General features: G+C 33.3%; 1 long non-coding RNA gene across 3 annotated transcripts in view; it reads left to right on the plus strand.

Moving 5' to 3' along the window:
• Positions 1 to 27882, plus strand: part of LOC120890358 (uncharacterized) — a 478106-nt gene that overhangs the window by 270633 nt on the left and 179591 nt on the right. For all 3 annotated transcript variants that reach the window (XR_013436969.1, XR_013436971.1, XR_013436972.1), the window contains one exon: positions 18304 to 18371. This is a non-coding gene — a long non-coding RNA (uncharacterized LOC120890358). The remainder of the gene's footprint in view (positions 1 to 18303; positions 18372 to 27882) is intronic.

The following is a 27882-nucleotide window of genomic DNA, read 5'->3' on the forward strand; positions in this document are numbered from 1 at the left end:
CACTTCTGCTCTATCTCCGAATTTGTTCAGTCTTCCATTTTTTTTCCAAAAAAAAAAATAGTTGTATATGGACACAATACCTTTATTTTATATATTTAATTTTTGTGTGTGTGGTGCTGGGAATCAAAACCAGTGCCTCATGCATGCTAGGCAACTACTCTACCACTTAACTATAACCCCAGCCCCAGTCTTCAATTCTTAAGGAACAATTCTGTTTCCAGTTCTTTACTCTATGTCATGATATTCTTCTTTCATTGGTGTTTTCTCAAACAAATCACTGAATTCATTTCTCTCATGTCTTTGTATCTTTTTTTTTAACTCACTGAAATTAATGGAAGGAATGTCAATGTGTTAGATTATAAAAAATCAATCATGCAAAATCCATGATCATTACCTTATACTTTGTTTCTTTATAATTTTACCTGATAGTTATCTTAATGGCCAGATAACAGTTTCCAAAAATGAGGCAATGTTTATTTTATTTTCCAAAGATAATGTAGAGAGTACATGATGAGTAGGTTCTGAAGCTGAACTCTGTGGATTCAAAACTCTGTTTCAGCAGGTACTAGCTGAGTGATCACAGGAAAGTATGTAATATAGAATTCATAGAGCTATAATAAATTAATATATACAAAGTGTTGTGCTGTTTAATAGGTACTAAATATTCTGTATATTTAGCAAATGTTTTGTTACTTAGCTATTGTTAATAATTATACTTCTGTAATCCCAGAAAAATAATACTGTGCTTGCTACATAAGATTTTAATCAATATTTTATAGGTGAATGAATGATAGGAATTAATGAATGCTGCATTTCACAAAACCAATACATTGCTATATTTTTAGAATATTTGTCTCCTTTGATTACCACATTGTGAGGACATCATTTCTCAGAGCACTATCTTTACCCATAAAACAATTTTATTTTCAAATCTTCTATAGCAGTCAGTTGTAAAGCTGCTCTGAAAGATGTATGCAGGGCAAAGAGGGGATATTTAAGAGTGACTGGAAGTCATTTGTGCAGTGACCTCTATCCTAACTTCTATTTTTATAACATTGATATGCATTCTCCACATAGCAGCTAAAATAGTCACTTAAAACTATATATAGTAAAGCTAATAAGGACCCTCTTGCTCCAGCTATGCATATTTCTCTGAGCCCATCTGCAATATATGTCTGACCTGGCATACAAACCTAGTCACAGTGACCTTCCTTTTTGTAGAGTCCAAGTTCATACCTGCTCATGGCATATGCTGTCCCTGCCCACAGTGTTTTTCCACCGGATTCTGACTTGGCTGACATCCTCTAGTCATTTAGACTTTGTTGAAATATGCCATCCTCAAAGAGATCTTCCTTGATCCATCCCTCCCTGTTTTATTTTCTTCTTACCATTATCAGAAATTATCAACATATTTGTCCACTTGCCTATTGTATCCATTTTTTTCTCACTAGAATACAAATTCCATAATGACAAGGCCTTTGCCTGTCTGATTCATTATTTTGGCCCAATGCACATAAGTTAATATTAACTGACTGTTAAAATGCATTAATAAATGAAGCTAAAGGCAGGAACCACGTCTCAGAGAGCTGTGGATGTCACACTGTAGAGATGGAATTGTATCCCAAAGGCAACAGAAGCCACGAGGAGATGATAAGTAGACAATTGGCATATACATTTAAGACAACTTTACAGAGGAAGAAGTGTTTGAATAAACAGGTGAAATGAGGCAAGAGAGGTGCATTCCAGAGAGATGTCCTGGAATGACTGAATCATTAAGGATACCATAAAGGATGATGTGTGTTCATGGCATAGTGAGTGAGTAAAGGAGTTTAATTATTGCAGAAATTTCCTTTAAGCTAGTGGTGGTAGAAACATTCAGATATTGAGAAGGAATCACATTGTGACCTATTCTTTCTTGGCAACATATTTGGGATGATCTTTTAATAACTGTTCTTTGAAAAGTTCTGCAACTAGAAATCAACATGATAAACATCATAAGAAAAATCATTTTTGATGTATTGAAATCCTTCTGGTCCTATAGAATCCTGTGTAAGAACTGGATCCTTAATATGGCCTTTGCTGATGAGAGTAAGAGAAAGCTAGACACAGTTTGACCCAACTCTTTCATTTTGAATAAACTGAATTCCAAGGAGGCAGGGACATCCCTGCAATCACAGATAATTAATGTAGCTAAGACCTACAACATAAATGTTCAGGGAATAGTGCTATAAAAATGATCTCCTCCCTACTCAAATTTAAGTCAGTTTTTAAATATGTTTTAAGTGGTCCCATTGCCTATTAACATTTTTCTTTTTAATAAAAGGAATAGTGATAGTTTCAAACTGATTCTTTGAATGACTTTGAATCACCAAGTATTAGGTGCCTTCTCTGCCAAATCTAATGAGCACCTTATTCATAATGGAGACATAACGCTACTAGCATTGATTCAGAAATATCTATCAAATTATTTTTGCTGTCTTAAGAATATTTGTGAAGGATAATAAGCAATTCTTCTGATCAGAAATATTGGCCATGGAAAGTTGTTCAAGATTATCCTACTGTGTAAACAAATATAGTAAAACCAGAATCAATGTCTGTTTTTGCAATTTTAAGGTTTTAATTGTAACATTTATAGAATATAAAGTAATGAAGGACTCAAAATTGAACAATCTACCATTTCACTTGAGGGATTAAAAAAAGAACATATAGAAAATTCTATTCAAGAAAAAAAAGAACTTTGGGATGTATTTATTTTGTGTAAATGAATTTCTTAACAATTAATATTTACTCTTCATTTTAAAAGCTGTATTCAATATAAATTTGTACCACCTACTATATTTGTACTATCATTCAGTTTAACTACTCTCAAAAAATGACTAAATGGATTAACAAAGTTGCCAAAAAATTATCTTAAGCTAAAAACAAAAGGAGACTCCCTGATTCTTTGAAATTATCTTTTTCCACTAACATTTGGACAAAGCATTTTTAAAAATTTAACTTTTTATTCTGGTTTACACTGTTCCATTAATTTATTTTTATTAATGCTTCATTTAGATTTTTTCTAGTAGTATATACTTGTAAGTTTGAATTTTACTGTTTCTGAGTTTATTTGCTATATTAATAGGGTGACAGTATATAAAGGTTAAAGTTCTTTTGAAAAGATTTAAAATTCCTCTCCAAAACCAATTGTTTAGACACACACAAAAAATGATTTGGAATACCTGTGAATTATGAGGTAACCAAAGATTCAAAATAGTATAAAGCAAAGACTAGACCCTATTCATTGGCTCTAAAAAGTATCGTTGTATTCTTGTCTTCTTACTGTCCCCAAACAACCTTTCCCTGATAACTGCCCATCTCACTCACACTTTCAAAGAGCTTGCTCTGTCAGCCAAAGGAAAATGATATTTCAGTATAATTTTCTGCAATGACCACCTGTCTTTTTCCATATTTAGATATAATTTGTGCTGCTAAATAAGGTTACCCCCTGCCATAGAGATTAAGCTCTGAATTTCAAACAGATATTTTGTTTGCAATTACGTTAAGTGATTCGTTCTCATGATTCAAAACAAAATCTGGTAATTTTAAGTATAAAAATTGCAGTAAACAGATAAGAAAGAATTTTCCCTCTTTGTTTACTGCCCATTGGTGAAACCTCAGGAGGTTGCCATTTGAAACACAGGATATCCTGCCATGGCCTGCACCAGAGGCGATTTCTGAGCTCCCTTTTCGACAGACTGGCACTCCAACCCTCTCACCACGGAGCCCACAGATGGTGGCCTGCCAGCACCACATCTGAGACTCCAGCGTTTGCTGGACTCAACTACTTTCCATTCCTGCTCTTTAGTGGGTTTCCTCCTTCACCACCTCTGAGAAAGCCACAGTGTCCTAAACAAAGGAAGCAGTCCAGCATCAACAGTCAGGGACATCCATAGCCTCTCAAGAGTCCTGCCTCCAAGCTACCTCTCAAACTGTGGGTCAAGAATACAGAATAAAGTTTAAAAAGTCATTCAGTAGACCAAGTCTTACCTATGCTTCTAACTGTTTCCTTGCTGGTACATTTTTGGAGATAGCATTCCTTTGTCTTACTTCATTTACCCTATTTTGATTCTCTCTAGACTTACTTAAATATTCTTCCAAGTGTTGACCCAATATATTCTTGCCGATTTCACTATATAAAGCATATATGTGTACAAACACACAGATATTTATAAAATGCATATATGTATGCATATATATGATTGAAATATATGAATAGTCTACATGTGCACATGTACTAAAATATTTAAGAATATTTCACCTTTGATTTTGTTAGACTGATGGTTGTTCTCAGCCTCCTCTCCCAAGGCTCACTTTTCATAGCACAAATAGCTCAATGCTAGCATCACAACAGGTGGGCCATTTCATTCAATGTCATTCTAGTTTTTGAGAAAAAGGTACTGTTCTGACTTCAAACCCATAATTTGAAGATTTATCAACAACTCTGCTATCGTGTATTATTTTCTTTATTTTGTATCACCTCAAATTTAGAAATTAAGAGGTTTAAATATTTAAGAGAGAAAATGTGATAACCATTTCTAGATGCATGACTTTGTTGATCCCAACTGGCCACAAACTGCAACCTGGAGCCAGGAAGTACAGCACACATAATGGCATAAAATTTAGAGATGAAGTCTGAAAGAGACTGGGTAACGAAGGGTCCTTGAACATGTTTATTCTACATAATTCAGATATAGTCTGTAGTGGTTGCAATACAATAGGAACAAAGAATATAATTATAAGATGTTCTAAGGGAGAGAATGAATAAAATAAGTCATTCCTAACCAAATAATAAAACAAAATTTGACTGAATAGTGTCTAATAGGTATTGTTATAAGGCTTGAGAATTGTTAAAATGATTAAAATTTTATTCTAACCTGAGAGAGCTCTTATTCTGATTTGATAAAAAGAGAATTAAGTAAACAATTAGAATCCAGACATATGACTGAAATTCTTGAAGATACTGACCAAGAGCCATTGATTTTCTTGGGAATTTATAGGATACTTTTCCAAAGGAGTTCTATTTAACCTTGCTGAAGGCATGCGTATGTCAAGAGAGGCATGTCTTCCTCTCCGAATCCAGCAGTGGACGTGCCTCTGGGCTGGACTCCTATGAGTGCAATTCAGAGCAGCCACATCTGCCCCTGCCTCCAACTCACGGTGGCTACCAATTTCAAATGCATTTCCTGGAACATCCTAGTTCTCTCAGCAAATCTGTTTTCTCTTGGCTTTCTGTCCCATTTTTGTTTTGTCTACCCACTACAAACACAAAGTGACAACTTATGTAATAATAATTTGTTTTTGCAGAATATTTTCAGAGATTTTAATAGTTCTGCATATGTCTTCTATCTTTATATTCACAGTTTTGGTTTATGTATACTTCCAAGGATATTACACTTATCAAATTATTAAGAATGGGTGTTCTCAGTAGCATTACGATGAATTTTCCCAACACTGTTCACAAAAGCTGCTTTTGATGATGTTATTTGACACTAAAAACCTGCTTTTGTTGAAGCATTGTTGAATTAGGAGTTCTGGTGAACATGCCACTTACTTCTCCTGGAATACATTCATCAGCATCTACAAGAGGAATTCTTTGTTTTGTTTGAATATTCTGAACCCCACTATAGAAAATGTCATTGAGGTGGGGCTTCTTACAAACAGAAAAGATTAGCTGAGAGGAAAAAGGTCTATGGTTTAAGTTATTTATGTTTTTCTAAATAGTTAAAAAATTTTAATTAACATTATTTTAAAGCTACATTACCTCTGTGTGGTCCTGATATTTCCTACTAATTTTTCCATTTAGGATAATGATAAAATATTAACCAGAAACTATGAAGAAACAAAACAAGCATTATTTCCTCTTTCTGTATGAAACCTTGTATGATAGGCTTTTCCTGTGTCTCAAATTGGTCTTCTTGCTCTGCCCAGTGCCAGTCCTTCATCCACAGTGTTCTCTGTGGAACTGTTTGCAAGGAATTTAATGTATTTGATGCATGAATTGCAGAAAATTCTCTATGAATGCACTTGCTGAAAGCATATAGATTGTATTACTTTGTTTATTTGCTGCATTTCATTTCTGTTAACTAGTGGGCAAAAATCATTCATGTGCAATTTAAAGAGGACTGTCTCTTTTTTTAGAGCTTTCTAACTCTCTCTCCAGCAGCTGTTAGAGGCCCAGGACAGAAGTGGTGATGGAAATGGGAGGGCAGACTTTATAACCTCCCTGGAAAATTGGAGGGGAAAAATGTCTCCATATTCTAATTGAAAAATCTTCCTACATCATTTAAGAGTATAACCAGAGAGTAAATGACTTCCATCTGGATGATTTATGTCCATGCAAATCTTTTTACAACTAGTTTAGGACATAGAACACAATCAAAGATTTTTATCTTTTCACTTTTATTAAAATGTTCTCAATCTGATATTACCTGTCATAAAATAATAAAGAAGGTCTTTGACTTTTGATGGTTTGACTCATTATTCTTTAACATTGATGGTAAGCAAGGAATATGCATTCGGTAGAAATGCTTTTTTGAATTCTGATCTTTTCCCTGGCTAGCAAAATTCAGTAGAATCCTCTTTGATGGTGCTGGGTGGCAAGAAGGAGCTGTTGCTCCCAATAGGCTTTGATCACAAGGGGAAACCCTCAAGAGCTGCAGGGTCCTGGGTTGCTAGATTTTGATGCAAGTTCAGTGCATTAAGCACATTTTCAACTTAATGTTTTTTTTCAGCTCATAATGGGCTTATTAGGTCATGATACTATTGTAAGTTGAGGAGCATCTTGTAATAACATTAGTCAGGCATGGTGGTGCGCACCTATAATCCTAGCAACCTGGAAGGCTAAGGCAGGAGGATCACAAGTTCAAAGCCAGCCTAAGCAACTTAGAGAGGCCCTCAGCAACTTAGGAAGACCCTGTCTTTAAACAAGTTAAAGGGTTGGGGATGTGGCTCAGTGGTTAAGCACCTCAGGGTTTAATTCCTGGACCACCCCCCCCACACACACACACACATAAACGCACATACAAAAGAGCTTAATACAGGTCAGGTACTGTCGTAACTATTTTGCCTGCAAGAAGGTAATACAAAACCCAGATAATCTCTAATGACTTATACTTAGGGTATTGTTACTAAGTGAAGACACAAAAACTCAAAGAGCTAAACGTTATTTTAAACAAAGTTTCCAACTTATCCCTGTTATTTTTGTATTATTATTAAACAGTCCTGCTTTTGGGGAGTAACTATTAAGAAGCATTTCTTTTAACTTCTTGTTTCTAAACTGAAATCTTTTCAGTTCAGAGGACCTGGTTGCTCTTAGCAGTTGAGCTTTCTGCTCCACAGGAGTGCTCATTTTATAGTAAGGACCCTTCTCTTTGAAAACAATTGTTGGAAGATGGTGCATTTAATGTGGAGTGCACTGTGGTGTCTCAGGTTTAATGGCTGCCATGTCTTAAACAAGAGATATTAAAGAAATAAGTGCCAGGTGGTCTCATGGGGATATTTTGTCTTATGTCTTTGTATCCTGGACACCCAGCAAAACAAAAAGACTGGTTTCTTTGTTGACAATTGAATGTGGGAAAATCCACAATTTTGTAATTTGTAAATGATAGCCTCTTCACCAAATATCATATTCACTAATTAAAAACAGCTTTTTCACATTGAAGTGATCATTTCAGAAATATACACTATGAATAACAATATGTTTTGAAGATGATACCACTGAACAATATCCAGTAGAAAAAATTTGAAAGATTCTTTTTATTTATTTTCCATAAATTAAGAACTTGGCTACATAGAATTTAGAACAGTTGTTTGTGGGAAAGTTATTAATAATAATGCATATTTCATACTTTGCTTATGAAGTATTTTTTAAGAAAGTGAAAATTCATATTTACTAAATGTATCAGTTTTTAAGAATAATTTTTGACTAAACATTTTAACTCTAGTCTTTGGAAATGTATTTATGCAATTATATATTGTACTTTTATTGGTCTATATTAAAATAATTTTTTTCTATAGTATATTTTTGTGGTTATTAAATGATTACAAGAAAAAAAATATACATTGTAAATTGGTAGTTGGTAAAACAAACTATAAATTATTTTTAAGGTTAGCCAATTTTAATAAGTATAAAGATGCTAGAACTTTAAGCAAAGAAATGCAAATACAAATGTTCAAGTAGAGGATTTCTTTTTCTTTATGAAAGAATGAATCCCAAGTGGTAGATTATTTGCTTTCTAAATAACTGTTCTATGTTCTCCTTCAAAAGATGGATCAAACACACACCAATGGATTCTATCTCACCTGAGCTTCTACCATTATATATACATTATTAAGAGGATATTTTTTTGGCGGGGATGTACTAGGGATTTAACTCAGGGGCACTCAACCACTAATCCACAACCAAACCCTATTTTGTATTTTATTTAGAAACAGGGCCTCACTTTGTTGCTTAGCACCTCGCTTTTGCTAAGACTGGATTTGAACTTGCTATCCTCCTGCCTCAGCCTCCCCAGCCACTGGGATTACAGGTATTTACCACTGTGCCTGGCAAGAGTTGTTTTCGCTGAGTTTCAAAATATGAAGAAATTACAAGTGCTACCTTTCTAATTGGGAGAAAAAAAGGTTTGGGGTATCAAAACAAGTTTCTTTTAATTATTTACCTGGAATTAGAACAGATTTATCTAAGTCAGTTTATTATTATTTCTGGAGTGCATAAGTATGATCTAATATTTAACATCACCCCTTTTAACTTTCCTTTTCTTTCCCAACATACTCTTCCTCCTGTTCGTGACAGAGGCAGTTTCAAATGATTATCTGTCCATAGGATTTCTGTGAAATTTTTTTGGATTATACTTCATTTTCTTGGTTTCTCAAAGTGTCTTCTTTTTAGATAGACTAACTTTTTGTTGTTTGACTTTTATATTTTTTATGTTGAAAGTTGAGATGAATATATAATCTATTAAAATATCAAAAGACATATCATACTTTTATTCTAAATTAGAAGATCAGACATTAATGTGTCACCTGAATGCAATCCCATTCAGAGACTTATGCTAGTCACCCTTCCATGAATAAAACAAACACCTAAGATAATCAACTTACAAAGAGAAAAGCTTTATTTTTGCTCATAGTTTAAGAGGTTCTAGTCCATGATCAGGTGGACTCACTGCTTTTAGGTATTTTGCAGGGGTTCCGGTAGCACCTTGGGCAGAGTATCAAGCCTTTAACATGTGGACTTTTGGGGGACGACCCTTATCCAAGCTATAGTAAATATCAAAGTAGCATTTTAATGAAACTTAGTAAACTGCTTGAAAATTGAATTATAATTAAACTTGTGTTAAGTAAATTTTTATGTATGGATATTATATTTCAGAATGACTTAAAGCTTTATATAGCTCAATTCATTTTATTTTTAGCCTTTAAAAGTGCATTACTTAGCCAAGTGCAGTGACACATGCCTGTAATTCCAGTGGCTTGGGATATTGAGGCAAGAGGACGGTGAGTTCAAAGCTAGTCTCAGCAATGGCAAGACACTAAGCAAGTCAGTGAGACCATGTCTCCAAATAGAATACAAAGTAAGGCTGGGGATGGGGCTCAGTGATTGAGTGCCTCTGAGTTCAATCCCCAATACAAAACAAACAACAATAACAAAAAACAATTCTTAATACAAAACCCTTTAAACACACCAATAAAAATGTTAAGCATCTAAAAATCTCTGAATATCTAAATTCTTGGCATTTTACTGATTGCTTAACTAACATTCAAGATGTTTTACATATTTTAAATAGTCACAAGATTTCTCAAATTAGTCATAGTTTAAGAGTAGCTTTTATACTACTATCTCTTTTATGATTTGGTGTGCATTTTTTTTTGCTATGGATAAATGTTCTTACAATTTTATTTTGATTTCTCTCATTTATTGTGAGAATACTGTAGCCTTGAACAATGTTCAGATTATTCTCAACAGTGTTATCCTAAAGGGATAAGTTTTTAAAGCAAGCATATTCCCTTCATGTTTTGTATTTAATTGGTACAGACTGTTTTTAATGAAAGAGAGAAGTAACAGCCATTTTATAACCATCCTGATGTGATTCCACAAACAAGTACATTATTACAGAGAACTATATGTTCTTGCTCTTTGGACATTGAACTTCATACATTCTTTCATAAGAACAAGAAGTATGCCTCTTGTGATCTGTCACATTTCGTGTATTTTAATCACTGTAGGAATTTTTACTGTCAGTAAAAAACAAAACAAGAGTACCCTTAGGATTCCAATATAATCATGCTTAATCTGTGCCACAGATATCACACATTTGACTCATTGGCCTGAAATTTTCAGCCTAGGAATGGAAAAGACTCAATAAATGTTGAGGAAAAAAACATGAATGAAAAAATTCATAGATTTGAGAATTACCATGAACATCTCTTGAACAATCTAATCTTAATCTATAATTTTGAGTACTAAATTTTAACCATTCTCAGAGTAAGAGTTGACGTAATCAGAGTAGTGCAAATATTTTCCTTCTTTTCAAAAAATATTTATCTTTAAGGGCTTTTTGTAAGTAAAAATGTCTGAGAGTTTTTCACAGTATGGTTATACAGAATTTAGATAAATATACAATACAGACTTTTAAAAATAAACAATTTAAAATGACCCAAATGCTTGACATTGATAAATGTCATATTGTACAAATATTAATGATATTAAGTATAAATTTCCTAATTTTTGACAGTTGTGATAGTGCATTTGGTTTCATATCCATCCGTACGTCCTTTGTACAAGGTGACTTTTCCTTCAACTTTTAAATTAAACTGTCATGATACCCTAAATGATACATCATTTCAGAATAAGTGCTTAATTTGCTAGTCTCTTATCTTAATATTAGTCTCAATAGCTAGTTGGCTTTAAGGTTACAGCAACCTGTTTGTATGGGTACAGATGGTGTATATGAAATTATACCATATTTGATTCCTATTTCTGTTATAATCAAATATGATGGCTTTTGTGAATCAAACAACCTGTTAGCATGTACACATGTAATAAGCTTTGGCCATGAATTTACTGCAGAATAGGTGCTGCAGAGCAATACTGTCTATGGCCTTGTCTTCTGGGAGATTTTCCAAAGGTCAAAAGAAAGGGCCATAAAATAAAATCAAATTTAAATCCTAGGTAAACAATGAGATAATTAGGCCTGACCATATTGAGTGTGCCCATTGGGATTTGTAGTTAAAAAAAAAAGGTTGGAAAAACAAAACATAAATCTATAAAATTTAAAGTGATATAGATAAGATTATAAAATTTAAGGAGATATAGATGAGAAACAGATGTTGGTATTTTCTTCCTATATCCATCTTATTTTACTGTACTTTTTAAAAGCTTTTTAAATTTTTCTTTGTGGTACTGGGTGTCAAAATCAGGGTTTTTCTACCACTGAGCTATATATCCCCAAACCGTTTTATTTTCTATTTTGAAACAAGGTTTCACTAAATTGCAGAGTCTGGCCTCAAACTTCTGATCCTCCCACCTCAGTCTTCCAAGTAACTGGGATTATAGACCTCTGCCACCATGGCTGGCTGAAGTTTTCTTCTTTCAAAGTTGTTTTTATATGTTGCATGAATATTTGCTCATCATATAACATATTTTATGACATTTTATTGATTGTCCAATATTTCGGCATCCACTTATGTCAGCATTTAATCACTGCTACTGAACGATTACAAAGTTCTGAGTAGACAATTATTTGGTGAAGTGCACCAACTAGCAGAATTGTCTGTACAGATAGAAGAGCTTAATATATATAATAATATTATTATTAATAATATATATATATGTATATATATTGCACCAACTAGCAAAATTGTCTGTACAGATAGAAGAGCTTACAGACAATTCTGCTAGTTAGTGCTATATTTGTGTGCGTGTGTATGTATATATATATATATATATATATATATATATATATATATATATATATATATAAAGCTCTTCTATCTGTACAGACAATCCTGCTAGTTGGTGCACTTGACCAAATTATATATATGTATATATTTTTTTTAGTTTTACTGGACACAATACCTTTATTTTATTATTTATTTTTATGTGGTGCTGAGGATCAAAACCAGTGCCTAGCACATGCTAGGCAAGAGCTTTACTGCTGAGCTACAACCTCAGCCCCTAAAAGAGATTTTTTTTAATAATAGTCATGATTCATTCATTCAGCAACTATTCATGTAGCATCTGGTAGGTGTCAGGGACTATGTTAGTCAGCTAATCATTGCTGTGACCAAAATATCTAACAAAAGCAATTTAGAGTCAGAAAAGCTTATTTGGGCCCAAAGTTTCAGAGATTTAGTCCATGATGGCTGACTCTAGGGGCTCAAGGAGAGGCAGGACAACATGGCAGAGGGAAGCTTCTCCGTACCTGGAGGCCTAGAAGCAGAGAAAGAAAGGGGAAGGGACCACAGGGAAGACGAACCTTTCTGGGGCATACTCTCAGTGCTTCACTTCCTCCTGCCAGATGCTTACCTGCCTATAGTTTCCATCCAGTTAGACCTTTCAAACTAGGGTTACTGATTAGGTTATAGTGCTCATAATTTAATAATTGTATCTCTAAATTTTTCTATAAAATTATATCTCTGAAAATAAAGCAGGTGGAGGGGACAGAAATGTCAAGGTGGTTAAAATTATAGGTAGGGTTGTCAATGAGAGGTTACTGAGGAGACACTCTTGAGTAATAACTTGGAAGACCTGAGGGCCTGGCCATATCTGCATCTGGGGGAAAAAACATTCAGGCATTGGAATAGAATCATTTCCTTCATGTGTGGTAGCTGTTCACTCAAGCTGGCACTTACCTCTCAAGATATAAGGAATATTGAACAAGAAGCACTCATTGTTTGAATAAGAAAAAAGACAACTTTTTTTTAAGTAAGCTCATTACTTTTGAACTGAAAATAATACTGCATTTAAGAATTCCTATATTTTTGAAATCAACTATTAGTCTATTCTGTTCATCAAACTTTACTGAAAACTTTAGATACTGTGACAATTTTTTTTTCCTCATGAATTCGCTTGTTATCATGGAGAATAAAGATTCACAGAGCTGGTGAAAGAAAAAAACGCAATAACAACCTGGAGAAAGTTGAGTGATATTAGTTGCATTCTTATTAGGAGCAGGAGCAGTCAATTCCAGTCATTGCCTAGGACTCTCATACTCTTATAGCATTTCACATTCTAGAGAGAGTGAATATCACAGTCAAGTCAGTGATTATTTATGAGGGAAGACCTGATTATAGAACTCTGCTAGAAAAAGGGTATTTTTTGAGAGCTTATAAATCCTCAAAACAAATATTGTATTGAGATATACATGATGTTTTCCCTTAAGAGTATTTTGTGTCTGCCACATGTCTAGCAATTATGATCATCCACTTGAGAACATATAATCTCACCATTTGTTGATTGAGATGATTGTAAAACAAAAATGATTATAATTATGTAAATAGCCTAATGAAAATGCCAAGAAAACCTTAGCTAACATATGTGTGATGAAGAAATATGACAGCAGATATGAGAAATAGCTTTAATTTCAATATCCTTAGAACTATCACATAATATTAACTTCTTAATAAAACAATCTGATGACTATGTATTGGCATTTTGAAATCAAATTTAACATATTAATGTTTTTGGTCAATGTATTCTTTCTGCTGAACATTTACATACTACAGAATCATAATATATTTGGCAAATCTCCACTCTTTTTAGATCCTGGTACCCCAAATTATGAACTAATTTCAAAGTGCTGACATTATATTGTTATAGAGTATGGTTGCCTTGTAATAGGACCTATAGGTCTGTGAAATGCATAGCAAACTACTTCTGCATTTCTTGCATTTTTGTTTCCTTGACTATTTATCTAGTGATTAACATTCTTGATTTTCTATTACTGTGCTTCTTTTATTTTCGTATCAACATCATCATTTAACTGATCATTTCAAATGATTCAACTATATTATTATATGAATAAAATTCAGCTTTCCAGTTGACACAATAGCATTTTTTTGCCCAGAGAGATTGGAATCATGCTTTTTCCCCTAACAATTTCTGTCTTAAAAGAAGAGACATTTTCCAAGACATTTTCCAATAGATGACATTTGTTGAAAAAGTTAAAAGAACAACAATAGGTACACAAAAATCAAATTATTTTAGAGACATTTCCTCTTTCCTCATAGACATTTTGTTAAGCTATACCATTGACTGATATACTTAAAATGAGGCCAAGCAAATACACATTTTCCTCATTGTTTTCCAATGTGTGTGTTCTCTGGACAGCTGAGCTATTAGATCTCTTTTGGTGTTGTATCACAGTGCATCTCATCTCCCCTATTAAATATTATATTTTTCATTAGTGTTCTTAAAGTTCTGAAATCTCTTATAGCAAATAATCTGATTAATCTTGCTTATCCCAGTGTTTAATAAACTTAATGAGAGAATACTTTTTGACATCAGACCAGCTAACATATTCTGGGACTATTGTTTTATGGGCAAATGCTGCTAAAATAACTTAGAAAGTGCTGCTAAAATGATATTTTTATCAAATTAACAGGGATTTTTCACTTTACAAAATTTCCGTGGACAATTGATACTTGTCCATGATCCTCAATTATTTACCTATTAGAAGTGGGCAGGCAGATGGCAATTGGTTTAAGATCCAGTTTCTTGGTAATTAGTCAACACCATTTTGGTAACAGCACCTAAAATATGTACTTTATCCTTTGGATTCTGTGGAAATTCACTGAATTGGTAAACTGTAATGGATTGAACAGCATTTAATATAACTGGCCTTCAGTGTGGGAGACATTGGTGTTTACTTGCAGCACATAATTTGCTGGAAGCTCCAAGGCTCCTTAAACCTGTCTTCCTCACATCCTATCACTCAATGAAATTCCACCCTTGGAGCTCTTCCTTATTTATTTATTTTTTTTGAGTTGGGTCATCAGAACAACTCTGTCATTTTCTAGTCTTATGCCTCTGCTTAGGATTTTCTCTCTACTTGAGGTGACCAACTCCTTTATGCCTCAAGGAGTACACATCAGAATTCTCTGGTACCTTCAAATAACTCTGCCTGTCTCCTATCCTTCCTCCTTTTCTCCATGTGACAGCTTTTGGTCCAGTCTTATGGATGCTAAATCCAGATATCTCCTCATTCTTTTATTTTGCTTGCCTCTTTGTCATTATGCAGCCTATGAAGTACTGTTAATGGGACACAGGTATAATAATCCAACATTTTCATAACCAGAGGCTACATTTGCCTTATGATTAAGTATTGTTCATAGAGGAGATGCTCAACATTGAATGAGAAGCAACTTGAAAACTGGCCTTGGCAACCTCTTTATACTGAGAGAATAACATGAAAATGGAGACGGAAGACTTATATTCTGAGTTTTTATTAGTTTATTTTCTTAATTAATTTATACCTGTAAATGGGGAATTTATTTAAGACCAGGTATTCTTGTTGTATTTCTTTATTTTCACTTGGTTATGGCCATGTTTTAAAAAAGAAAAACATCATGGTCCCGACAAGTACATAGTCTACTTTTGTTCTCTTATTCCCTGCATATATGACTCTTCACTAAATTTCCTTTTATAGCTATAAAGCATTTAGTAAACCTTTTCACTTTTAAATAATTTCAGGTTTACCAAAATATCTTTTTAAACAGTACAAAATTCCCTTATAGTTTTCATCCATCTTTCCCAAATATTAACTTCTTACACAACTATTTGTAGAATCCAGATGATTAATTGAAAAAAATTTATTAACTAATCTATAGACCTCCTCAAGTGTCCTCAGTTATATAATTTTTTTTTTTTTTGCATCAGAATCTGACCCGGAATCCAATGCTACATCACCTCAGTCCTCAAATTTGACATAGCCTCAGTCTTTCATTCCCATCATGACCTTGACATTAATGAAGAGTACTAGATAATATTTTTTTAGAATTGTCAATTTCAGCTTGTCTGATATATGAGCAGCTACATATCTTTCAGAAATGTAATAATATTTTCAGGAATATTTGTGAGGATTGTTAGAGTGGAAAACATTTATTTTCCCAAGTGCTGTGTTAAATCATATTTTATTTTTCCTGTGATAAGAGTTCATATTTTAGAGAATTTTTAGAAGTAGAAAATATGTTATTTTTATTTTTTGCTGGTGCTTTGTCCTTTTTAAAAGATTTATGAGATTGTATTTCAGAGCTTGGTAAGCCACTTAATATGAAAACACATATTTTATCAAAAATATTTTAAAAATATGAATGCAGTTTTCTCAAAACACACATATTACCTGTGTTCTTTCTTAATAACCTGGAGATTATTAAGATACTGAAACTTAGTTGTTCAAGGATATCTCTTAATTTTCCTGGCTGAAAAATCTCATTTGATTGATGCACCTCTCCAATGAATATCACAGAAAAATCACATTAAAATATGCCAAATTTAAATTGATAGTTTAAACATTCTTTCATGTATTTGCCTTCTTTTTCTTCACTTTTCAATATGACTTTCTGAAAAATGTCCTGGATATGCTCTCTCTTGTGCTCTCTCTCTTTTTCTCCTTCCTTCCTTCCTTCCTTCCTTCCTTCCTTCCTTCTTCTTTCCTTCCTTTCTTCACACTGCATATGCTCAGCAAGCTCTCTACTCCAGAGCTGCCTCCCCACCTCTGATGCCTGATTTTTCAGTAATTGCCCTTCTCATTTGGAATACTTTCTGCATTGACTCATTCATCCTAAACAATCTGTAATCTGGTTTGTTTCCCTACAATCTCAATGAAACTGTTCCCTCAAAGACTGCGCTCAACTTGGTATGAAGCCGATCTGTTAACTACATGCATCATTTGAAGATGTTGGCCACTCCCTTCATGAAACTCTAACCTCATGGTATCTGAAACACACTCTTTCAGTTCCCTTTCTTCTTCTTTGACTGTTTCTTCTCATTTTTGTTTTCTCTAACCTGCTTTATATATGCTCTCTAAGGCTCCTAAAACTTTTGTTACCACCCCATGCACATGATTCAATCTTCACATCTAATGTGGATATCCATCCTGAGTTCCAGTTCTGAATTTTCCATAGTTATTCCAACTCAATTAACCACTAATCTAAAGTCATTAAAATTTTCCTTATAAACATGAGCTTCTTTCTCCTACTGTGATCTCTCACTTGGAGTGTGGTTAAATTCTCTCATTGGGTTCTTCCATCCCACTTTTTTCTTTGCTCGCTAACCATGCTATTTTCTTCATCTCAATATTTTTCCCTCTCTCTTGCTCCATGTTTGAACATAGTAACATTTCATTCATGTACAGTTTAAATTATACCTCAGTGATACCTACCCTGTTCAACTTAAAAAGAATGAGAGGAGTGTCCTGTTCCTAATTAATATCATTGTGTCATGTTTTATCATTAGTTGTAGATGTCCGTATTGTTTTCCTCAATGGATTGTAAATCCCTCAAATGATGTTTCTGGACTTCAGAAACTAGCCCCATACCTTTTTTTCTATATTGATTTGTAAATTGAGCAGAAACAAATCACCTCTAGTTTCTTGTTCTATTTGATCAGCCCTGCAAACAGCATGATCCTCCTAAGGATGATAATGGTATACTCCGTAACAGAGTGATCATTTGGCATTTTTAAAAATGCATCCATATATTCATTCTTTCATTTATAAAATAAGGGGTAGGAAAAACTAGAACAAACTAATGCATTTTCCATCAGACTAATATATTGGGTAGTTATTTAATAAAATTGTTCTAACATACTAAAATATGCTGAGGCAGGCGGAAATTACCTGTTGGTGACTTTCTGTGCTCCTATTAGTAATCAATGGGTACCTGTTCTGACACTTGAGTTCTGAAATGTAATTCATGTTTGTTTGTTTTTATCTAATTAGGACCTCTTGGCACCTCAAATAAGTCCTTAAAAACAGAAACAACAACAACAACCACACAGATGTTAACCCTAGGGACAAAAGTACAAATGCGAATTTAAAACTTTTCAAAGATGAGTATAGACACATTTTAATCCCTGAAAACATTCAGTGAAAAAATATTCAGTTCTTAAAAAAAAAAAAATCTACAAATTTGCTGATAGTTTCTGGATCTTTGTCTTAACAGCAAAGGTTGAAAATATCTAAAATGCTGACTGTTATTTTGGGAAAATATTTGTATGCATACAAATAAATGCAGACACTTATAATCTTTATTTTTCAGGAGCTGTTTCGGAGATTAAGACAACTCTCAGTGTCAAGATTTGAACAAAGAATGAAATATAGAATGTGGTAAGTGACTTTCATATAGACCAGTGGAACCGAGTTTTGGGGGTTCCATTGAGCAGCTGTCATTTGTCAGTTGCATTCATGTGAAATGCATATTTATGGTAGTCTGTATCATAAGCAGTTCTGACAAATTACCCAATTATATCAAAATTGATCTACTCTTATAAGCTTATTTTGATAAACTTGATGTAAAATACACTTGGCTCTCACCTATCTCAGGTAATTTTTACTGTGAGTTTTAATCAGGGCAAATTTAAGATAGCTTTGTGTATTTTTTCTCCTACAGCCGCAGTTTCTTAATATAACATCTAGGATTACAATACTGGTTTTAACAGCAAGTCATGACTACCATCTCTTGAAAGTGGTTATTAATTTAGGTTCCTCAGACTGTTTAATATACATATGCAACAGTTGAGTAGATAGATTTTGATTTAAAGGGCTTTTTAAAAACATGTACAAAAGTAGGTTTGTTTTACATAGTTTATAAGAATCTCTAGTGTCTTGGTTCTAAGTGAATTTTAGAACTATATTTATTAAGTAAGGGTTCTTTTCACTTCTTACACTATGCAAAATGCCATCTGTAGGGTCTCCCCCAAAATGAGTGATAGATAGAGAATGTAGAGGAAAAATAACAGAAGAATAATGCAAAGTTCTTTCTGGTACATGAGTAGAGTCACACAGTTGTCTGTCTACTCTGCTCCTCACTGCCATGTCACCCCTCCAAGTTACCAGGAGAGTGGTCTATGTTTACAGTGCCATGGAGGTACAAGCTATATTTCCTCATATTCATCCAATTTCAGAAATAACTAGTAGGTCTCACTTTATTTAGCTAGCGTCTTTCTTCTAAACTAGAAGTTCTTAAGTTGAGATCAGAGAGTAAATTCTATATAAGATACACAGTAATCATTTTGGAAATACATGCAATATATGTTGTATGTGTAGTCCTTTAATTCTGGAGTCAGTGGAGATGGTTAGTGAATTTAATCAGCTTTTCAGGTATACTGGTGACAAAAAATTTTTACCTAATATGGTTTTACAACTTCAGAACAGATGTGATTAATACAAAGATTCTGAAGAAAGTATAGAATTTTAGTATGTTTATTTTCATTCATATCACAAGTGGTGTTAGCTGTAAAAAATTGTACCTTGTGTTTCCTTTTAAATTAATAATGTTCTTCACTGGATAAAAACTATTCAGAACATTTTTATGGTACATTTCTGTCTTTTCCTCCCTCCCCCTCCTTCTCCTTCTCCTCATCCTCCTTCTTCTGGTACAGGGGCTGAATTTAGGGCTTTGCACAAAACTACCACTAAATTTCATCCCCAGCACCAATATTTCCCAATTGTAAGTTTCTAAAACATGAACTGAATTTGAGTAGTCATTCTTGGAAATTTAAAAATATATTTTTATGTACATTTATATGTATAATATATAAATCTCCATTTGTGTTGGTTTTATAATCTTTATGCAAACTCTTAAAATAGCTTTTGTGACTAAATGTATAATTTTGAAAGACATTCATTTTTTAATATATTCTGTTAATATCAACCCCTATAATATGAATATCAATCTCTATCATCTCCAGGGTTTTTTTATATTTGTTTTTGTTTTATTTTTTGTTTTATTGATTGCTTTTGCTCACAGTTACAAATAGAAAACCAGTTTTCACCCAGTCATATATAAAAATATATATATATATATATATATAAATTTTGTATATATGTATTTGTGTATATATAATATTATAAATTAAATACACATTTATTTTACTTTGATGGAAACTCTAAAACTGATTTGCTTTGCTTCCTACACAATACCTCCATCCCTGCTAATGCAGAGACATGGCTTTCCTGCCTCCATGTTTACTTAGTATGGTATTTTTACTTTATTATTCCAGCAACATATTTTGTTTCCCTGAATACTATTTATAAAGGTTCTCACCCTGTGTCTATACCAATTGATAAATAATTTTCTCTTTTTATTTAAACATATCTGTTATAAAGAAATGGTTTAGGTACTTTGGCAATTCTTTTGGTGGGGGAGTGAGGGAGATGACGCTGGTTTCTACATAAGCCCAAGGAAGCTTCCCATACCAGCTCATGTCTCAATTTGATGGTGAATGGTGAATATGTTCTCCACCTGAAAGATATTTGAGGCTGTTAGCTTTATTCATGGCACCAGAAGTCTTTTTCGTAGTATTTTTTTTTTCTCTAGTGAATCATTTTTCCAGAAGAAACAGTTGAAATTTAATAAGATCAACGTAGAAGGCCAAAAGTTGTTCTGAGTTGTGGTGTTATTTCTTAGTCAGATGCTTGTCTCTTCTCCCCAGCTGCAAAATTTCTCTGTACACAGGGGTCTCGTTAGTGCCAAGGGGGATAAGTAGAAAGAGATGGAAATGTAGTTGCTGTTGTTTGGATGACCCCATTCACTCTGATGCCAGCAAGTTTCCTTTTTCCTTAGAATCCTCAGAGAAATGCTTTGCCTAACCACCCATCCAATGCCTAGAATTTACTTTTAAGATGGCCAGTTAATATTTCTTAAACATAAACTTTTGGCCAGAGTAACTGGAAATTTAAGTTTATTAAACTTTTACATACTTAACTATGGTCCACAGGGTATTTTAAACTCAGCCACTTGGCTTCAGATGTACTTTGTTACCCCCTCAAACATGCAGTGTGAAATGTATGAGAAGTAATGGGACAAAGTAACTTTTCCAAGTCTTCAGTATTTTATTTCTGCTGGATAATAGAGAATAAATATACACTGTTTCCATGATTAAACACACAAGACATAGGTTGAGTTTCTACAGAAATTAAAGAGCAATAGTAAGAGTAAGAGCGTAGATCTCTAATTACTAATAAAATGTACATAAATGTGTAAAAAATCCAGCCTGAGGAAAAGACCAGGTATTCTAGAAGAGTTAAATGACTTAGGATACCACAAGTTAAGTATTCTAAAGAAGTATGGAGGACTGAATGTTCTCACTTGGAAAGTGTTATATGACATAGTTTGAAAAAATCAAAGAGAATCAAGTTATAACATAATATCAATTGTAATATCCCTTTTACTATAGGAAAAACTATGTCAATAAAGTTAAAGCCACATACGCACATAGGCAGAAACATAATTTTAGTATGTTTCTTTTACAAAACAGTGCAAGTGAGTATTATTTGTTCATTCATCGAAAAATTCTTGCAAACACCCCAGGTTTATAGTTTTATATTAGAAGAACAGAATGACAGAGAAATAAATGAAAAGTATCTTTATTTTATGCTTTATAATAATACATCTGTATTACTAGATTGTTTTAACCTCAACAAGTTTAAAACAGACTTTTTAAAACCGTCTGCTACAATATTTGTTGAGCAAATGTTCAAATGTTTCCCCTGCATGACCTGCTACTTGGTGGTGACATACTTTTTAGCAATGTTTATTGGAATGTCCTAAATGATTTATTTGATAGTAATAAAACAAAATATTATTGACTTGGATTATGTTCTTAGATGACATAAAGCTTTATTATAACATAAATTTGTATTGTATTGTTCTCTTCTATTTTATAGTGATTAGAGAACTCACTCTCTTTCAGATACTGGTTAGGATTCTCAAAGTCAGTATTCTCAATTTGTCTCTATCTGATCAGTTTACCGTTTTCTCTGAGTGTGTCACCCACAAGCCTGGCAAAGCTTGACTTTGATACCTCTACTTCTGTGGATTGCCTCTTAGACAAAGTGGCCTGGAAGTAATTCTACTTTTTATTGCTTTCTATAATATTCCAAAAAACAGCTTTCTTCCAAGCTAATGCAAGATACCCTCAGAATTTTCCATGCATAGTGGTATTTCAAGGTTAGTCTAATTTCCACGTGCTGATCCCATGCTTTCTGCTAAAGATTAAGCATGAAATGGTATCAATATTCACATGTAACTTAATTTAAAAAAGCATATACATGTATATATTCTTGGAGGAGTAGATTGTGCATTTTTTTTTATGTGTTCTTACAGTTGCCCTTAAATAAAGTTTATCTACTGTGTGATCCTGAACAAATTTCTTAAATTCTTGTCTCCTGGTATCTGGATGTTAAAGTCCTTTACACAAAGTGATGTAATATTTGCATATAACCTCCGCACAGCCTGCCAGATCTTATAAACCATCTCCAGAGGAAAGAAAGAAGGAGGGAAGGGAGAAATAAGGGATGGGAAGAAGGAAGAAAGGAAGGAAGGAAGAAAAGAAAGAAGAATGGAGGAGAAGGGGCAGAAAAAGGAATTTTAGTGTGACCAGGACACTCAGGTTTCTAGTTCAATACATTTCCTTTGTTATCTTCTACAAATTAGATTGTCAAGTACTCAGATTCTCTCAGAAATTTAGGATATTAGCCATTTACAATTTACATTGCATTAATTTAATCAGATTATCAGATTAACATTTTGCTTAGGATCTGCCAAAATCAGCCAGCCTAAGGAAATTGGAGATTTGACTGAAAAGTGGAACTGACTAGAAGTTTTATTTCAATGGACCAAACCATTTCTGGAGAAGGAAAAAGAGGAGGATTTCAGCAAGTTGGAATTGCCTGAGGGCAGCAGGAGGGTGCTGAATGCTTGGGGGCTGGAGGGGGAAACTCCCAAGGGGAAAAAAAAAAAAAAGCATACTTTGTACTTTGACCCATGTCACTAATGGCTGTTCCCATTTATTCGTGGTGATATTTGTGAGAGTAGAGATGCCACCTTCTTTAAGAGGACAATTAAAGGTTATCGGTTTATCCCTGCGTATCTCTCCAATTTTATATGGTACTGGTTTTCCTTATAAATCAAGATTCATTATATCTTAGAGTATTGCACAAAAAAAGGTGAACGTATTAATCATGTTTTTGCAGACATAAGGTTTTATTTCTAAAACCTTATCAACATTCCTTGCTTTATGTTTCACATGGGACTTGTGAAGTATAGACTAGACACATGAGAACTGTAATGGAATTTTGGTTCCTGATATTGAGTATTTCAATTTCTTCGGAAGATTATAAATTTGAAGCATAACATGTTTGTTTTATGGTGTGGCAAAAAATGCTGTGGTACATGGACCAGCCAGCTAAAAATGGGAATCTGCCATCTATACCTTCTTTCTGAGAGAACCCAGTCTTCATTTCAATACATTTTATCACTATCTTCATGTTTTAACCAAAAAGTTACTACTAACTTTTTCTCCACTTGAGAACTTGACCTTTTCATGCTTTTCTGCTTGTTCCAGTGTTTTACCCAGAAAGTGTTTAGATATCTTGGGGTGTCTTCTGATTCCGGTGTGCGTGAGGCAATGGCTGCCTGTTAAACAGAAAAGGGAAAAGACTGATTGGGGTTTTATGAATGGAGAAGGGGTGTCTATGAGCATTTAGAAAATAGAGTGTGGGCACTTATAAAAGGGTCTGTACTAAAGATGAGAAGTCATCAACTGATGTCAGCATCAGTGAGATGTCAAGCAAGGGAAGTACAGTGAGAAAAGTTGGGGGAAAGGAGAGCATCTTAGCAACATTTACATTTAAAAGACTTGAAAGTCAAGTTCATGAGAAGGAAAAAATAAGACCAAGAAAAACACTTTAGGAGGAAATAAGGGAATAGTTTTATTATTCTATTACCTGTAATATAATCTATTACCTGTAATATAATATAATATATTATTCTGTTACCTGTAATGTAATTTTTCAGGAATTACGCTCTAGACATTACTTGCACACTTGAGAAAATGTTTGGGTAATGTACCCATGAAGTATTTAATCATTTTGTTTTTTGTTGTTTTTTTTTGAAAGTCTGTAAGTTTATGTTTTGAGAAACTTTTAATTTTACTAATTATTATTATGTTTTTGTATTGGGAATTAAACTGAGGGGTACTCTGCCTACTGAGTCACATTCCCAGGCCTTTTGATTTTTATTTATTTTATTTTGAGACAGGGTCTCACTAAGTTGCCTAAGCTGAACTCAACTAATAATCCTCCTGCCTCAAACTCTACTATTGCTGGGATTACGGGTGTGTACCACCACGCCTGGCTCGATTTTAGTACAATTTTATATTTATAAAACTACTACTAAAACAGTTCAAGATAGAGTTCCTATATACCCCACATCTAGTTTCTCATTACAGTACTACAATATATTTGTCACATTAATAAAGCACAATTAATACATTATTATAAACCACAACAGTTCACACTTTATTAGGATTTCCTCACTGCCTTTTTGTTGTTGTTGTTCCAGGATCCCATGTAATAGTGATGTCTCCTTAGGCTGTTCTTGTTTTATGACTGTTTCTTAGACTTTCCTTGTTTCTAGTGACCTTGACAGTTTTGATGTTTACTCATCAACTGTAATATATCCTATAATTGGACTTTATCTGATATTTTTTGCATCTTTAGAAGGAGGACCACTGTAAAGTTACAAAATTTCTCTTTCAAAATTGAATTCTTTGGAAGGAAGTCATTCTGCTTGGTCCACACTTAAAGAGTGGAAAATTATGCTCCAGCTCCTTAAAAATGGAAGTGTGTGTCATGGATATTTATTTTGTACTTTAGGTCATAATTCAATATGACCTATGTTGTTCAAATTGTTCCAGTTGTAGCCATTGAGGCATCTTGGAGTTGTCAATATATCCCTTTGATCTATCCCACCAATGTTTTGCTTTATTTTACTTATTTCTCATCATTTACTTGCTGATTATTTCTAGAGGCTTCAAGTTCATCCTTGAATATTCTTGTGAAGTGCTAGAATTAAGCATTTCTCTAAGAAGCATTAGTTCCTTTTACTAGAGCATGGTTTTAGCAATCAAGATCTAGATGTTAGGTGCATTCGTTGCTATCATGGTGTTTCTGGTTCAAGGCCCATTCAGCCACAAAAGAAGAATATGTATTTATTTAGAGCTTCCTTGATTCTTTTTCTTATTGGTGTTTGTAGGTTTTCACATATATGTGCTGTATTACACATCTAATGTAGATCATATTTATACCTAAGTATTTCACTTTTTAATATTATTATAAATGATATTTTTAAAATTTAAGTTTCAAGCAATTACTGCTGCTAAAAAGAAAAGCAATTGATTTCTGTATGCTAACCTTGCTCCTGCAACTTTGTTATACCTGTGTTTTTTGTGGTTGTTTTTTTGTTTTTTGTTTTTGTAATTTCTTTAGAATTTTCTATACAGATCAGATCTCTGTGAATATAAACAATTTCAGAATTCCTTTCCAAATTTTATATTTTTGTTACGCTTCTTGTCTTTAACTGATGTTGAATAAGAGTGTAGAAAGGGAACATCCTTTTTATATTCTCCGTCATATGGGGAAAACATGTGTTACATCACCATTAGGTATGATGGTAGGTGTAGAATTTTTGTGGATGTTCTTCAATTTGAGGAAAGTACCTTCTATTGATAGTTTGCTTAAGGATTTTTTCATAACAAAGTGTTAGATTATTTCAAATGTTTTATCTTTCTTATCAGTTGATATGATCATATGATTTTCATTTTTAGTATGTATATATAGTGAATTGATTAATTAATCAATTTTCAAACATTAATTTGATTTTCCAATGTTGAGCCAGCCTTACATACCTGGAATAAAAATCACTTGTTCTTAGTGTAAAATTCATTTATACATTATTTGACATATTAATGCTTTTCTGCGGAATTTTCATCTATCTTCTCAAAAGATATCAGTCTATACAGTTCCTTTTTTGTAATTTCTTTAGGTAGTTTTGGCATTAACGTAATTCTGGGTTTACTCACTGCTTTAGGAAGTGCCCTTTACTTTTAATTTTTTTGGAGGAGTTATAGAGGAATTGATGTGTATTCTTCCTTATGTCTATGAAACTTTGAGTCTGGGGAAGAGTTTTAATAATTTAGTTTATTTGTAAACGTGACTATTCATATCTATTCCTCCTATGTATGTTTAGATTGTTCTTAATTCTTCTGAAAATACAAAATATATTTGATAAAATATATAGTTACCTTCAAATATTCCTTCAAAAAAGCATATTTATAGATTCAGAAAAATAGATTGAAGCAGACAATGGTTTTTTAAAAAAAAAAACTATGAGAGTATGAAGACTTTAAAAAATTTTGCTAAGATTAGTAAGCCTATAAGCTGGGCACAGTGGTGCAGGACTCTAATCCTAGACACTTGGGAGGCTGAGGCAAGAGGATCACGAGTTCAAAGCCAGCCTCAGCAAAAGCAAGGTGCTAAGCAGCTTAGTGAGATGCTGTCTCTAAATAAAATACAAAATAAGGCTGGAGATGTGGCTCAGTGATCAAGTGTCCCAGAAGTTCAATTCCTGGTATGGGGGGGGGGGAGATTAGTAAGATTACATAACTTCTATTATTTCAATGTACTGTATTTTATATGTATGTTTATGTATCTGTGTATATCTTCATTTGCTATCACAAGTAAAAAGTAAGGCATATTTCTATTTTGACATTGATCCTTATGTTTTATTTTAATTTTGCATATTATATTTGTGAAAAATATTGACTCAGTCATTGAAGACTATTTTCTTTATAATAATTTGTGTTGTTTCATGAGTGCATTCAACTTACATTTCACATTTTTTTTGAAATTATTCCTCAATGCTTTTTGTGTATTCATATTGAGAAGCAGGTTTTCATAGTACTGTGTTATTATTAGTGCACTGTCCTTCAAGTGGAAGCCACTTTGGTGTCCTTTGTAGTGGAAATGGGTTTTCATATATTTCATGCATAAAGATTCTACCTTGGATTTTATTTAGAAAGGTTAGAATTTCAACAGATATTGCTAGTCTTTTTTTGGGTTTAACTAGTATGGGAAATAATAAAGTGTTCTCTTAAAAAAAAAAAAAGAAACACTAACAATTGTAATTTCATGTACACCATGATATATTTTTAGGCATTTTAAGACTGACAATGGGTAGCTGTACTATAACAAAAATATGGCATCGTTCATGATAGCATCTTTTACAGTAATTTGATTGTTGTAAGTATTCGAAGTATGTGCTAATTATCAATATTTTCTTAACATTAGGTAACATTTATATAGCCACCTCAGTATTCTGAAGTGTTCAGCGAACACACTGCTTTTCTCTTTTGAACCTGTTTTGCTCTCAATTTGTTTCCTAGTTTACCAAGAACATGAGAACAGAGGCTGTGTTTTTTAATAGCATACAACACAGTCCACTGCCCCACTCATGATCAGCATGAAAAAGAATATTTGAGAAGATAGGTGAATCATAAGATGAAGAAGTGAATGCTCCCATGTATATGGCGGCTGGTGGACCTTGCTGCTGGGAAAACTATACCCCAATAGCACTTTCAATCACCTTTTCCTACATCTTCTGGACAGGTGTTTGTCATTGGCCTCTTTTCTTCTTTCAAACACTACTAACTTTCCATGGAAATTTCATTGACTCTTACAGAAAAGTCAATATCATATTATAATCGTTTTTCACCTTTTTGTTTGGTGACAATATACAAAAAACACAGAGAAATGATTTCAAATTAATATTAACTAT

Source organism: Ictidomys tridecemlineatus, chromosome 3 (assembly GCF_052094955.1).
Source record: "Ictidomys tridecemlineatus isolate mIctTri1 chromosome 3, mIctTri1.hap1, whole genome shotgun sequence".
NCBI classification, from domain to species: Eukaryota; Metazoa; Chordata; class Mammalia; order Rodentia; family Sciuridae; genus Ictidomys; species Ictidomys tridecemlineatus.